This window comes from Sprattus sprattus, assembly GCF_963457725.1.
Source record: "Sprattus sprattus genome assembly, chromosome: 4".
Taxonomy (NCBI): domain Eukaryota; kingdom Metazoa; phylum Chordata; class Actinopteri; order Clupeiformes; family Clupeidae; genus Sprattus; species Sprattus sprattus.
Window position 1 is genome coordinate 47,296,480 of NC_137923.1, and position 14,795 is coordinate 47,311,274.

A 14,795-nucleotide genomic window follows, 5' to 3' on the forward strand; every position below is an offset into this window, starting at 1 on the left:
TGATGAGAAAGCACCAACACAACATGACCAGGCACTGATCTGAGTGACTAGGGGATATAGTTGTGGGGGGTTGTTGGAGGAGGTAGAGGGGTGGGGGTGCCACTGCTGCAGTCATGCGGTGGGGGGGGGGGGCGGGATCGGGGAGAGATAGCAAAAGAGAACAAGAGGGAGGGAAGGGGTGATCGAGCAGGGTAGGAGGTGGGAGCCCACATGTGCACAAACGTGAGAGAGGAGGAAAGACAGATCCTTCCCACTCTTCCCCCCTCCCTACCAGCTGCTGCTGCTGCTGCTGCTGCTGCTGTTGCTGTTGCTTACAAAGCTCCGACTTCAGCCTCCTTTCCAGACCACATCACCAGGTTTACCAGCCTAAGGTCAACGTCAACAAGGTCAACACAACAGGTCTTGTGATTCATGAAGGGCCTCATACAATCAGACAGAGAGAAAGAAAGAAAGAAAGAGGCAAAAAGGGAGATGAGAAGTGAGAGAATGAGACAGAGGAAGAGACAGTGGGAGAGAGAGAGACTTACCGACAGAAAGACAAAGAGAAAAAGAGGAAGCAGAAGAGGGAATGCAGCCTCTGCAAATCCTCAATGAGGGCCTGTGCTGGGAAGCCTCCATTGGGTTGTGCACCTGAATCAGATCGAACGGACTCAGCTGAAAAAACAACCATGCCACTGAAGGCTACTTCCCAGGATGCAAGCCAACATATTTTCGCCATTTCAAGAAGGCAATCCCCCTCTTTTTCAACACCAAAAAGCTGCTAGTCTACAGTACCTACGGTCAATGGCGGTCGTGGTATAAGAGAGGCACGGCTGTGGAAATCAAAGCAACACATACAGAGCACATTATAAACAGATCAAGTAAGCTTGCCTAATCTGATGCAAATCTATTTATTGCCACATTCCCATGCACTAGCACAATAATTCTTTTTTAGATGTTTCCATCTTTTAAAAAGTTTGATGAAGGCCTCAGGTTGTCTCCGCAACACAAGAATGGGGAAGAAAACCAAGAGCCTTGAGGCAGAGAACCATGAATCATGAATCACGAATGACAGAAGAGGACGAACCAGCAGGGTGTTTCCAAACAGTCCCATTGAAAACAATCCAGACTGTTCACATTCTGACAACCCCAGACACTGTGACTAGAAGGGATGCATGTTTCCACAGTCCCTGGTAAACACACAGAAGCGTACACACACACACACACACACACAGAAGCGCACACACACACACACACACACACACACACACACACACAAACCAAAAACATAAACAAAAACACGCACAAACATAAACAGCAGGGGTGTGACGTTGGCTACAGTAAAAAAGAAAAGTGGGGATCAAGTGTCTGGGGTTGTCAGAACGTCCTACGGCCCCCACAGCACATGATGTGCCAGGTGGCAAGGCCAGCCAGGCGGTGGGTAGCGGTGTTGGTTTTGGCCCTGACCCAGTTTGCAGGCGTCAGGTTACAGCCCTGGGCTCCAGTTCCCCCTGCAGACTCTCAATCTTGTCTACACTCAAAATCACTCTTGCCTATGTGCGTATTTTAAAAACTTAAGGTCACGACCGCAACCCCAGTTCTCTGTTGGTATACACGTCTGACATCCTGGAGGGGCGATCTCCCTATATAATACGATGCCCGGGCAAGCCAACCTCAATGCTACGTTACCGTTCCAATCATACCAGTGAGTTTTGTACCACAGACGAGTCGACACTATAAAAAAATATGGCAGTAACATCAAGGCTGCAAAACCTCATTACCGTTGTTGGGGACGACCAGCAGGCGGCAGCGCACGCCTGAGTACCTGAAGAAGACCAGCCAAACTGCATACATGAATGTCACAAAATGTACAGAAGTCTAAAGAAGTCTGGCCAGGTTTTTAGCAAAGACAGAGGCATGAATAAAACGCCTCGGGCTATAGGGTATAGGCCAGCTCAACACGACAAATCTATAGTCTGGGCTTTGTCGCAAGGCGCTTTGAAATCCTGTTCCTGCTGGGCGGAGGGCATGCAAAGGACTTGCCTTCCCTCTTCTCCCCGCAGTGGCGTTGCATAGTGGCCATTGCGGGAGCCAAACAAGCCCTTTAGATTCACTGCAACACCCAGGAACTGGACTCTCACAGTGTGAGAGGCCGGATAAGTTGCCATGAGGGCATGGCGATGCCATGAGGGCCCTCTGGCTGGAGGTGCTCTGCCTCCACTCTCTTCCATGGCCATGCAGACCAGGCTCAATGACGAGACAGGCAGTCGGGGATTAAGGGGAGTAGCAAGGGGAGTCTTTCCGCACATTTCATCAAGGGAAAGCCCTTGCTTTCAAGGCCAAGGCCATGAATTGCCCAGCTTTTCGCCAGTGCATTTACAGATTTACAGGCTTGTGACTTGAGTTACTTGGGAGCCATCATCGTTGAGCCACCATGTAGCATCAGTACTTGACAAATGGGGCTTTAGGCATTGCTGCCCCCGTGGACGGAAGAAATTAATCACCATCGGGCGTAGACGCACTGAGCCAGCAATGGCCCAAACTACGTCTGTATGCTTTTCCCCCGATTCCTCTTCTACAACAAGTAGTGTACGGAGTGGCGGTGGAGGGCATAGAACTGATACTGATAGCCCCCCATTGGCCCAATCGGCCGTGGTACGCGGATGTAATCAGAATGTCAGTGCAGCCTCCGTGGGAGCTCCCACTGCGCAGGGATCTCCTCTCGCAAGCTCAAGGGATGGTCTGGCACCCCAAGCCAGAGCTGTGGCAGCTCAGGGCCTGGCACCTGAAAGGTGGTGAATACTATACAGAGCGCTCGGGCAACGTCTATCCGATCTCTGTATACGCTCAAGTGGCGCATGTTGAAGCGATGGTGCGCTGCACGTCAGCACGACCCTATTGACTGCACTCTGGGCATCATCCTAGAATTCTAACAGCAATTATTTGATGAGGGGAAGGCGGCTTCTACTATCAAAGTATACTTAGCAGCCACCTCCGGCCTAACCAGCATATACACCTTAGGTAGTGACAACTCCGTTCCGTAACCAGGTCATTGAGTTGGCCGTATTATCACCCCCTCCTTTCGCATCAGCGGAGGAGGAGCGTTTGCATAAACTCTGTCCGGTGCGCGCTCTGCGCACTTATGTGGAGCGCACCAGTACGTTCAGGCAATCTGATCAGCTATTTGTGTGCTTTGGTGCAAACGCCAAAGGCGAACCTCTGGCAAAGTCGAGCCTCTCCCGTTGGCTGGTGGAGGCTATCACTTTGTCTTATACAAGTTTGTCGTTGGTGCCCCCGGAGAAGCTCCGCGCGCATTCTACTCGCGGGGTTTCATTATCCTGGGCCCTGTTCAAGGGAATCTCAGTTGATGATATCTGCAAGGCAGCGAGCTGGAGCTCTTGCCACACCTTTATTAATAATTATATGTTGGATGTGGCAGAGCCTGGGTTCCTGCAGTGTATTGCAGACGAGTGATTCGGATCCTCTGTGGCCTGTGAACATGCTAAATTATGTGTTCATCTCCCTTTATGTATTAAAGGCGGATGGCGCAGTTGGGTGTAAGTTTCATAAGCAATGGATCAGTGATCCCGTTCACCTTAAGTTGAATTCTACCCCATATAAGGCACACTGCCGCCCGCCACATGAACCTCTCTGAGGGCACTGTTGCACGCGTGAACGGACTCGGTCCGAATGTTACATCGTAGTACCTGCTATAGGGAACGGCTGTAACCTCGGTTCCCTGAGCGGGACCTGATGTAACATGTGTTGCGTGCACAGTGCGTATATTTTCTGGTAGGCTCATTGCTCAGAGTCTTCAGAGGAAGAGCGACGTAGTCACCCCCTATTTAAGGGTACCTGAGGGGCGGGCTCAGGACGGTGATTCGTCGCAATTCGGCCTTCCGGCGTGAATAGATAGTGCTTCGATTGGTCCATAACAGAGTCATGTCCCGAATGTTACATCTGGTCCCGCTCAGGGAACCGAGGTTACATCCGTAACCGAGATGTTTCACCCCATCCTGACATGCCACCACGGGGGCCCGCGGCATTTAAAAAGCACACTAAAGTTTTTAAAAAGCCGCTAAAGTGTGCTTTTAAAATGCCGTGGGCCCCCGTAGTGGCATGTCATGATGGGGCGAAACTGGGGACGTCAATGTTTACCATCAATCAGCCAATCAGCCGGAGACAGTAAAGACCTTCACAAACAGCCCGCCATGCATTCTGCACGGACAACAACAACAACGCGCACTGCACAAGCACAAGAAGACTAGCCCAAAACACATCCAAGCCAGCAAACCTATCCAATGAAAATACAGCGTTTTGGAGAGACTGTAGTGTCTGGAGACTGTAGGGACTACACCTTCACCCCACACCCAGTCCACTCAAATACTACTCCATAATTACAGTTCTGGTGGCGTGCCTGCATGACAGACAAACACAAAACAACTCCGGGTGAGGCTCCGCCCTGCTCACGGAGATGTTGCTTAGAACCTGCTGGAAAATTCTACTTGCCTTCACAGAGAGAGAGAGAGAGAGAGAGAGAGAGAGAGAGAGAGAGAGAGAGAGAGAGAGAGAGAGAGAGAAAGCTTGCTGTCAGACGCGTACATGACATGCTTGTGTTTCTGATAAGGGCTAAACCAAAATGCCTCAGCTGGTTTGTATCTCACACACACTCTTACTCTCCCTCATACACTCAGACTCTCACACGTGCGCACGCACACGCACACGCACACAGGGGAGAAAGCCCTTCCTGGACACATGCAGAGCACAAAGAAGCCTTTATGTCCCCCGAATTCATCTTCACCGATATTTATAAACCCAGTGAAAGGAGACTTTATGGAGTGGACAGTGTGCTTTGCCGACAATGTGCTTTGCTGTACCCAAGATTAAGCATTCAAATAACTACTGTACCACTCTACACTCTTTTTTTATGTGTGTGTGTGTGTGTGTGTGTGTGTGTGTGTGTGTGTGTGTGTGTATTGTGCCCCCACGTCCATATTCATGTCATGCAAATCAACAACTCCTCCGTTTATACCTGCGGCTCCCAGAAACACTGAGAACTTAAGCTTTGTGTTTTATGCAAACGTGTTCCCAGAGTTCTCCAGGCTAGTGTTCCCCGTGCAGTCACAGACCCACACTGCCCTGTCACAGAAAGGTTAAACGTGCTGGGCAAATTTAGCAGGTAGAGTTGCTGTTCAACCAGAAAAAAAAAACACAAAGTAACGACTGCAATGTCTACTGATGGTAGGGCTCGAGACTCGTGTTTTTAGGCAAAAGTGGTTTGCTCATCAGCTGACACAAAATACAAAAATTGAAGTAAGAAGTAGGACACATGGGTTTAAAGATTCACAACATGGACAACAAACCTTATCCAGGTACCTAGCTGGTGCATACACCTCAATGAACTCCCCACAATTAGCATCTACTGATAATGTGGCAAATCTGGAAGATAGTCAATGCAACACAGATATTTCATGGTTAAAAAATAAAGTGCAAGTCCCAAGCTGACAACACAAAGGGTGTGTCACAAAAAAATAGGCTTTTAAACCACCAAGTTTTGTAAACAAGTTGAATCCAAAGCTCTGAAAGCCATTATGGTTTTCGATTTCTATTACATCATTAAGAGCCAGCATTGGAGACAGCTGCCTTAACCGTTTGAGGCAAGAGAACGAGAGAGTCATCCATAAATAATATTTTAATCGTCTTTCTCCCAGGCATCACTGTTCAGTGAGCATTGGAGATAGATGTTTTATCTGTCCTGTATTCCTCAGGAGCAGTGATGCTTATCTCATGTAAAGAAAAGGCTAGGACATTTTCACAGAGGCACCACACACATAAAAACAACACAAAAACCTACAGGCTAATCCTGAAACAAAAACATGTATACTTGCATTCACAACCCCAAAACACACCTATACTCCTCCAATTACATGTTCATGAAAGAGAACCAACACATTACCAAAACAAACCTCAACTTGCCTTGGTCACACCCCGGTGTCAAACGCAGCGAGCAAACGCAGTCCAGAGGCAAACAGGGCAATCAGCGGTGACTGGGACCCCAGCAGAGCTGGATGCAGGGGTGGTTGGGACCCAGTCAGATCCAGACGCAGGGGTGTGTTTGTCTGAGAGGAGCTGGACTTGTACTAATGTTATTTTTGAGCCTCAGCCAAACTTTCTCCTAGAAACTGAGCAGCAAAAACTAAGCTAACAGAGTCTAAATGCACCTGGTGTCTTCCTTGTGGGGGGGGGAGGAGAAGAATAATTTGAGCTTCAACCATACAGCATAAACTGAAGCAACGAACAATCAGCTTAGCCATTAAACTGTTTGTTGTCACGAAATGACCATTTCAGTGAGTTGATTGGCCGGGGGGGGGGGAACTGACAGCTAAACAAGTGTCACATAATCTTACCCAACGAAAACAAAGGGATGTGAAATGCTGACAGCAGAACAACTACCTGAACCAACACCCAAGAGATTCTGATTCACCATTCACACCTTGCAAATAATGACACATAATTGTACATAAGTATTTCATGCTTGCTGTTCTTGGGAGTCTGTGATGATCCATACAGAAAGACACTACTTAGAGTTGATTTTTTTTTTCTCCGTTTCTTGTTGTCTTAAACAGTAATATGCGGATTATAACACAAATTCTCGATCTCTGCTTCTGTGCTGTGCAACTGGTACAGAGCACAAGTCAGCCATAAAGGCAAAGAGGTGAGCAGCAATCTATCTATCAGGACCCGTTTCAGATGCTGCATCCTGAAGAACTAGTCATGCAACTAGTCATGCATGCCAAAAGGTGAAAAAGAGTGAGAGACTGGCAGAGAGATGGAGAGAGAGAGAGAGAGAGACTGGCCGGTAGAGAGAGAGAAAGTGAGAGAGAGACAGAGAGAGAGAGAGACACACACTGGCAGAGAGAAAGAGAGAGAGACTGGCAGAGAGAGAGAGAGAGAGAGAGAGAGAGAGAGAGAGAGAGAGAAATGAGACAGACACAAAAACACATGCTTAGACCAAAGGAAAGAAAGAGCGAGTGTGTGATGCAAAGTGCCCATAGAGGAGGTGAGCAAAGGACTGGCCCTGCACAGCACACTATTATGAGCAGACGTTTTGCATTATTGAGGGGCACTTTAAATATCATTACAGGCAGGAATAAGGAGAAAAGGCTTTGCAGTGGTGCTCCTAAAGACGGCTTCTGTGTTGCTTCTCTGTAAACTCCTGACATCGGTTTCAGTTCAGCAATTCCAAATTTCCTTCAGACTGCTGAGTCAGAGACATGGCAGTGCTCCGTGATGTCCTGCCCTGTTTACTGAATTAAATGGTATGCTTAGTTAACTGTAGTAAGTTTCGATTCAGGATATTTCCTTCAGACAAAAAAAGTAAATGCTATGGAATAGTAAATCCTATGAAAACTCAAGACATGATGTTAATGTATAATGGTTCTGCTGGTCTTGAATTTGTACTAGGATCAGTGCAAAGCCCATTATATTACCAGTATCTGTATTAATGATTGTTTGTTATGATCAGTCAGCGCTAATGCAGACACACACACACACACCACACACTCTTCTTTTTTTAAAGGCTTTAGCTGTTTAGCCTGAAAAAGCCTAACAGCCGTTACAGCCGGTCAGCATGCACATCTTGTGAATCAGAAGGATTACGCGGTGCGGTGCACCCGTGGCTTTTAGCCACTCATTCCAGTCACAGAGTCGCTGAGGAAAAACATCCCTTTCCCTTGAGGTCTACAATCAACCAGGAGTAGAGAGAAACAAACAGTCAGGGAAGATGGATAGCTCAGAACAGAAAAATAAATGAAAAATCTTGGATTCATGATCAAGTGTTACACACTCAAACAGCAGAGCCCAGTGTAGTAGGACAGTGAAGGATTGATCCAAGGCAAATTGATTGCTATGCTATAATGACATACACAGTAGTGTTATGGCTGTGGCACAGACTGGTCCCTTTTGGGTTTGATTTCAAGGAACAGGGCCAGAGCCTTGTGTCTTATACCATCTTTTTAAGCAAATACATCTAGTTGATATGAGAGACCTACAAAGGCCCCCACAGGGCTTGTTTGCTGAATTAACAATACAGGGAGAACCTGCCTGACCAGAAAACTAAAATACCCCCGGTTCCTGGTTTGTGCATGGCTAATGACTGTGCTCTTGGTCACACTGTCCACACGAGCAGCGGCCACAGCTTTTTTTTTTTTTTAATCAAAAGACAAAACAGGGAAGTCACGGTTTCGCTTCATGACAATGGGCAGCCGAGATGGGCAAAGATGGAGCCTTAGCCAGCAGGTCATGGTCAAGAAAATGTGACCGCAAGCACGTGACATGGGATCTTCGATGGGGGAAGCAAAGAAAACTAGCATAATTTTAACTGTCAGGGGATCAGACAATCATCTTCAGATCTGAAACCACAGTACAGACACTGCAAGATGTTCGCAAAAAAACACACACACACACACACACACACACCCTGACTCACCAAAAGGCCTTGAAAGCTTCATAAATCTCTCCTTACAGCGTGCGACAGCAGTGCTTGTAAAGATGGGTGCGCTTGTGAGCCCGCTGGAACGACACGGCAGCAGACTTGGCACCTGCGAAGGCCAAACAAGCAAGAGCGGTTAACACACTTCTGAAAAGCAAACAAGTGGCCGCTACGCAAGGCCCCTGGCATTTTTGGGCACTCTGCAGCAAAACATTTCCCTTTCTCTAACCCTCCCACCCCTCCTCCTGTTTTTCTCCCTCACCCAACAACACCTCATATCATTATCATTAGAAATAATATTAATTTTAGTTGAGTTGCAATTATTGTTTACATTAGCAATTATGTTTACATCCATGTCAGAGGTTTGGGGCTAGAATGCAGTCAGTGGTAAAACTATAAATGTATGAATAAGCACATACAAATTCAGTTCAGTCACCTTATACCACAGTCTAGAATTTAATGACAGAATCATATTCAACCCTACCGCATTGAAGGAAAATTGGCACGGACATGCAAACGTACAGATATGGCAATAGTCAATAGTTGTTTTTTGCGCGCACACAGAAAGAGCTTTACTTGACTGGCAAATGTTTTTCGAGGCAATAGACTGCTCCTGACTTCAATGTTGCTTGCGATCTTACGGGGCAGGAGAGCGAGACATTGTTTAATCCTTCCAAGACTGAAGTCTGGACAGCAGCCCGTATAGTGAGGAGGCGAAGACGTGGTTGTTTACGATGTTGTTGCCTTCATAATTTTTTTTGTACCATATATATATACCGGGATATACCGGGATAAAACTCAAAAACCTCTTGAATCTTGAAAAGGCGATACTTGAGGAAACTAAATAAACAGGGGGAAAACATCTACAGTTTGTGCCGTTCGCTGATCAGCTGGTCGAAATTCGTTACCGCTGCGTTGAAAATAGCAGAGCAGATACCTTTCATGTTGCAAGTCTTCATTTCTGTTTTTTTTTTTTTTTAAGCTAATAGACTTTTTTTATGTGTCGTCAGTTACATATAGCGCAGCTGTCCCGTCATGAAAATATAAGGTTAGTCCACGAAAGCAACCACTATTGCATAACAACTCTCACATTAAAGTCATTAACTAGATTGCAACGTGACTAACTAGGCTACTGTAAATTCAGACAGCTCACGTCTTTGTTTGAACACGCACTCTAATACAATTACTCAGCGAAGACCTTAGCCCATATAACCTGTGCAAAACCCAGTGGCTATTACAAAATAAGTTTCCATTTGCATTTGGCCAAGGAGCAGTCCTTGAAAGAAAAATGAGATTGAAGTTGACTGCTTGTTGTGTCACACGAATGGCCTACCTGTCATCGCATGACCTGTCCTTGAAAATTCCAAAATAATCATGCCTTCAGCTATAGGCTACTTAAAAGAATCTTACACCGGGTCACATTTGAGCACTCGCTATTCGACGAAGTGGACGTTGCAATTGACTGTGCAGTGAAATTGCAACGCTCCACTCCGTGAACATTGACATTATGGTGCTGACAAGTGCAACACGGTCAGTGCTATATGCAGTCCCTAGTGTTGGATGTCGTTTCATCGACTTTTGACAGGGCTTACTTGCTCCAGATATGCATCCAAGAAGACTAGCTGTCCGTATTGTAGAATATTCCTTCCACACTCCTACCTTCACACGCTCAATTTGTATTAAGAGCAATCAACCTCCATGTCACATTTCTTAACTGACTAAAGCGAGGCAAGTGGACATTTTTTTTAATGCAAGTTCTTATCGCATAGCATTGGTCCAGGCAAGTCAAGTGCTTGCAGCGAACAACCTGAGATGCAACTGGTAACACAGAGGTCGACATTGCCAATGAAATTCGCAGATACATTTGAAATGCTTACCCCGATACGTCTCTCCGCTGTACAAACAAACGGCTGTGAGACGGTAGTGGATTTGTTTTGGCGTTAAACTCCCCTGGAAGGTATTTTGTTTTGGTGCATTGACGGAATCCTCTGGGACGTCTTGCAGTCAAGCCAATGGTTTTAATACGCCTTTAAAGGGAATATCTGTCGGAAATAAGCAAACCGCTTCCGCTGACGGATGTAGTTAATTTCAATAAAGGGGCGGGGTTTATATTTAAAGGTGAAGATACAAAGGCTCGCGCTCCAGAACTTGCAAGTTCACTGGTGTGGCAAGCTATTCTGTGCATGCCATTTCGTAATATATGCTATGCAATAGAACTACGCTATGTGTGTTATTTTGTAGTAGCCTACGTGTAATAACATTCGTGTGAACCATCTTCTTTTGTGTTATTTTTATATCCATTGACATTAGTAGTTGTTCTGTCAAGTTTGTTTCAGGGTAGTCTAATTCTACTTACCCAAGGAGAGCATTGTATATCAGTAGTATTAGTATTTAGTAAGTATTCTACTAACCAGTCCCCTTCTACACACTATCATTAGTCATTTACCTCTCAAGATTCATAGCGTAAAAAGAGCTGGTTTCTTATAGGTCTGAAGACATTGGTCGCTCAACCTATTTTAAAGATCTACCTCTACTTTGGTGATTATTGTAAAGGACCTGTCATTATTTTTCAAAAGAAAAACAAGAGAAAATAATCAGCTAAAAACACGAATCTATTTTTCTTTCTTTTTGCCTCTTTCTCCCTATCTAAGGACAATACATATGGCATGGCTATATGTAAATCCATTTAGGTGGGTTTCCTGGCAGGAGCAAAACAAATTTGAACAGCTGAAATATAAATTAGCTCAGTGTGAAGTCAGTTTTCATTATGAAACTAGTTCTGAGATCATAAATGTATGTGAGGGTGTTTCTGTAGGCCTATAATTGTTTGCGCGTCTGTGTGTCCGTAGGTATGAGTGCGCACATGCCACATGGGTTGTCGAAGTACTGAAGGATAGAAAAATATCTGGACAAAAAAACATCATGAGCCCTCGCCGTTTTTTTGAGGCAGAGTGCATTGTAGTCTATGTTGTCTTCAAAAGACTCTACTGTTACTTATAGTCCAGGTCCCTCACCGGCTGCTGTCACTGAACTGCAGTAATGGTAAAGAGTCAGTCACTGACTGAGTGAATTAATTTCCCACAGCCAAGACATCTCTGCAAAAGCAATCAATTGCCTGTGACTTGTCTGGCCATATAAACTCCAGTGAGGGACTTGGACTTCTCAAGTGGGAACTAATCAGGGCTCGGAGAGTGATGGATGCCCAGAAGAATAGAGGCCATCAAAGGCCGCCGGACAAACACCCTGCTAACACCCCTGGCTGGACACCTTCCTCTCCGCGGCGGCCGAGTGAGTGAACAGGAAGGCAGTGTGTTCATAAATTGTCGGACTCAGAGAAGTCGGAACGCGGCGAGAGGGCCCCCAAGCTTGGCTGTTCTCCAGAAGCGCTATTGTTCCCCTCCGTCAAGTGGATAAGTATCTCCTGTGTCAGTGTCTCCTCACTCACTTTCACACCCATCGGAGCAATAAAAGTGCGGCGAGACGGCCAAGGCTTCTGACCAAACACGGACAGGTCTCTCTACCTCTCTTCCTTTAATTTGTTTTTGAAACCACCCCCCCCCCCCCCCTCCTTCACTTTTGGCCTGTCTCGCTCAGCTAGTCTGTAATGACGGTGCAGCTCCACTCTATAAATATGAAGAAAGGGCAAAGAGTGACTTATGTAATATGCATGTGAATCTACTTCTGGACAAAATTACACCATTGGGGTGTGAGGGGGGGGGGGGGGGGGGGTGTCGTGATATGCTGGAGGTAAGACAATGCCATCTGTGATTATTCTGAGGACCTCAACACCCTTTGGCAGGGAACAGACGTGGTGCCACGGTTACATCAGGCCTCCAGAGGGATTTGGATTTCAACAGCTATGCTGATGTAGACAGCAGCGAATACTATCTATCAAACACCATAACGCTTGGCCATCATCATTTGTCAAACTCATCATCCTCATGTTCATCCTCTTGTCTCCTCTAAACAAGTTATCTGTAACCGAAGACAGGATGTTTAAAGCTATCAATGCAAAACACTTGGGATGTTGGGTAATTCTTTGCACTTCCTCCTTTTATGTAATATATAATTTATATCACCATGAAGGCCCCAATAATTCTTGAAAGGGGGCTATCTTTATAACTAAATATATAGACTTGCCTCCCTACGACTCCATCAAGCAGCCTTAATTTGCTTTTTAATATAACCACATGGTGAGCTTGAAAACAAGATAAGAATTATTTGATTCATGGCCAGGAAATGGAGAAAGACTCCTATTGTTTGAGGGTGGTTTTTGAAAGTCAGTGAATGCTTTTGAAAAACCTTAAGTCTTTGGATTTACAATAGACTCATTAAAATTGCCCAAAATACCAAAGAAAACTGACCACACTCCTGGGCCCACACATGCAATCAAAACTTCAAACGACAAAGGCATGAACAGGCTTGACAGAAAAGGGATTACTGGCTACTTATGTTTACGTAACATCAAAACAATATCAAGCCACCAGGAGCCCTGCAGATAGTGCATTTAGCTTTAAGACATTCTGTCCTTCTGCACATGGACTCAATGGGGGTTATGATGGAGAAGGCGTCCGACATTTACCCGTAAAGGTTGTTTATTTTGCACGCGCGCAAGTTTGTCTAAGTGTGCCAGTAATCTGTGTCAGACTCTGTCACCTCCAGGACACTAGACAATGGAAATGCCACAGGACGTTCTACCCTAAAGAGACACCTAGTTTACTTCGGCTAACCCTTTCCCAGTCTGCCGACTCTCTGAGAGGACCGTTTACGCAGGACGTTGTTTTCAAAATGGATCAATACAGGGGCCGCCACAGAACCGGCGCTTATACCAGCACACCAATTAATTACGTTGCTGTCCCAGACAGTCTCGGGAGTGTAATTTAATCACATTAGCTGGCTACAGATGGGTGCTTTAAAAATCAGCTCAACTGAAACTTCCTGAAACTCTAATTTGATGGAGACCTCACACAGATAGATGCTGTCCTCGACTTTATTGAGGTCAAGACACCATTTGGACAGTTTCACAGTGTGCCATAGTACAAGACTACAAACATAGCCAAAAAGCAATCAATTTGCAGCGGGTGTTATTGTCTTTTGACTTTTTTATTCTCTGCTCCTGATTGCTGAGAATTAAGAGGTTAATTGCCACTGTGGTTCGCTTTTTTAAAAAAGTTGTGGAAGTCAAGGCAGAACTGTGTTGCACAGATGGTCTGACAGCCACGAGTTCAGAAGTAGACCTTAGTCAGCAAGTTCTCGCACATAAGGTTCCCCTTCAGTGTTTACATAAGGTTCCCCTTCAGTGTTTTCAGGCAAAAAGAGAATGTTTGACCTATGGCATGAATCCCAATCCCCCTCACAGGCAGCTTCAGTGCCTGCTGTTTGGCCTGATGCCCCTTACTGCCTTTGTACCTTGTCACATCCAGCACACCTTGATGGGCACAGGAGTTATCTTGGCGGCAGATAGAACACCAGTATGCTTATTTGTGGAAACATCAAAACACATTTTCGAACTTGAGCCAGGAACATTGTGTTCCACAGAACTAAATAAAAGGATGGTACGTTTGCTGGAAGCCAGTAGGGTTTTTGGAACGTTGGTCCGACTAGAAGGTTTTGCCAATGGCTTTTTCCATGGGACTTTGTTGATGATTCAACAGTGTCGTATGTGTGTCTGTGTGTGTATGCACAGATACTCTGTTCCCTCTACCTTTCAGGCTATTTGTTTAACTTCCACTGTGAATCATCCTTACTTGATTTATCATGTCATGAATCACTCATTGCATTTATCTACGTCAATTTATGTAATGTATGCCAATATGTTTTACAGAAATTTGAATAAGATGCTTGGCCAGTCATTTGTTTTTAATGTCAAAACATTAGGTTTAATTCTCGTAGTATTATATTTTTTGTAATCTAGAGTAGCCTATAAGAAAAAATGTAAATGGAAAATGTTCTAGTGCAAAAAAATTCTAGTGAAATATTTAGAATATAGTGAGAACATAATATGCTGAAACAAAGAAAGGCCTCAATCAAATTCTTGCAGAAGTGCTTTCAGTGACGTTATACCACCCCACCCGTAGACGTTGCCCCTTTTGCTTAATCTTGTCTTACCCTAGCACTTGCAAGTGTAAGGGCCAAGGGCTGAGATCTTTCCCCTATGAAATGCGACGCCACTAGGTTTCGGGTACGTCATGCGTGACTGTATGAGCTATGAAACTAGCGATTTAAAAAAAAGTCTAATGAAGAACATGGTTGCAAATATATATGTATACAACTGTGTAGAGCACGAAACAAGACTGTCCTCATTTTTTAATTAATTATAAGCCAA

General features: G+C 45.3%; 1 protein-coding gene across 1 annotated transcript in view; it reads right to left on the reverse strand.

Moving 5' to 3' along the window:
- The window catches only part of slc45a4a (solute carrier family 45 member 4a), a 44,224-nt gene extending 33,744 nt beyond the window's left edge, over positions 1-10,480 (reverse strand). The window contains exons 1-2 of the mRNA XM_080836900.1: positions 10,348-10,480; positions 8,468-8,579 (exon numbers count right to left, since the gene is read on the reverse strand). The gene's annotated coding sequence lies outside the window, so the exon portion shown is untranslated. The remainder of the gene's footprint in view (positions 1-8,467; positions 8,580-10,347) is intronic.
- Between the last annotated feature and the right edge of the window lie 4,315 nt (positions 10,481-14,795).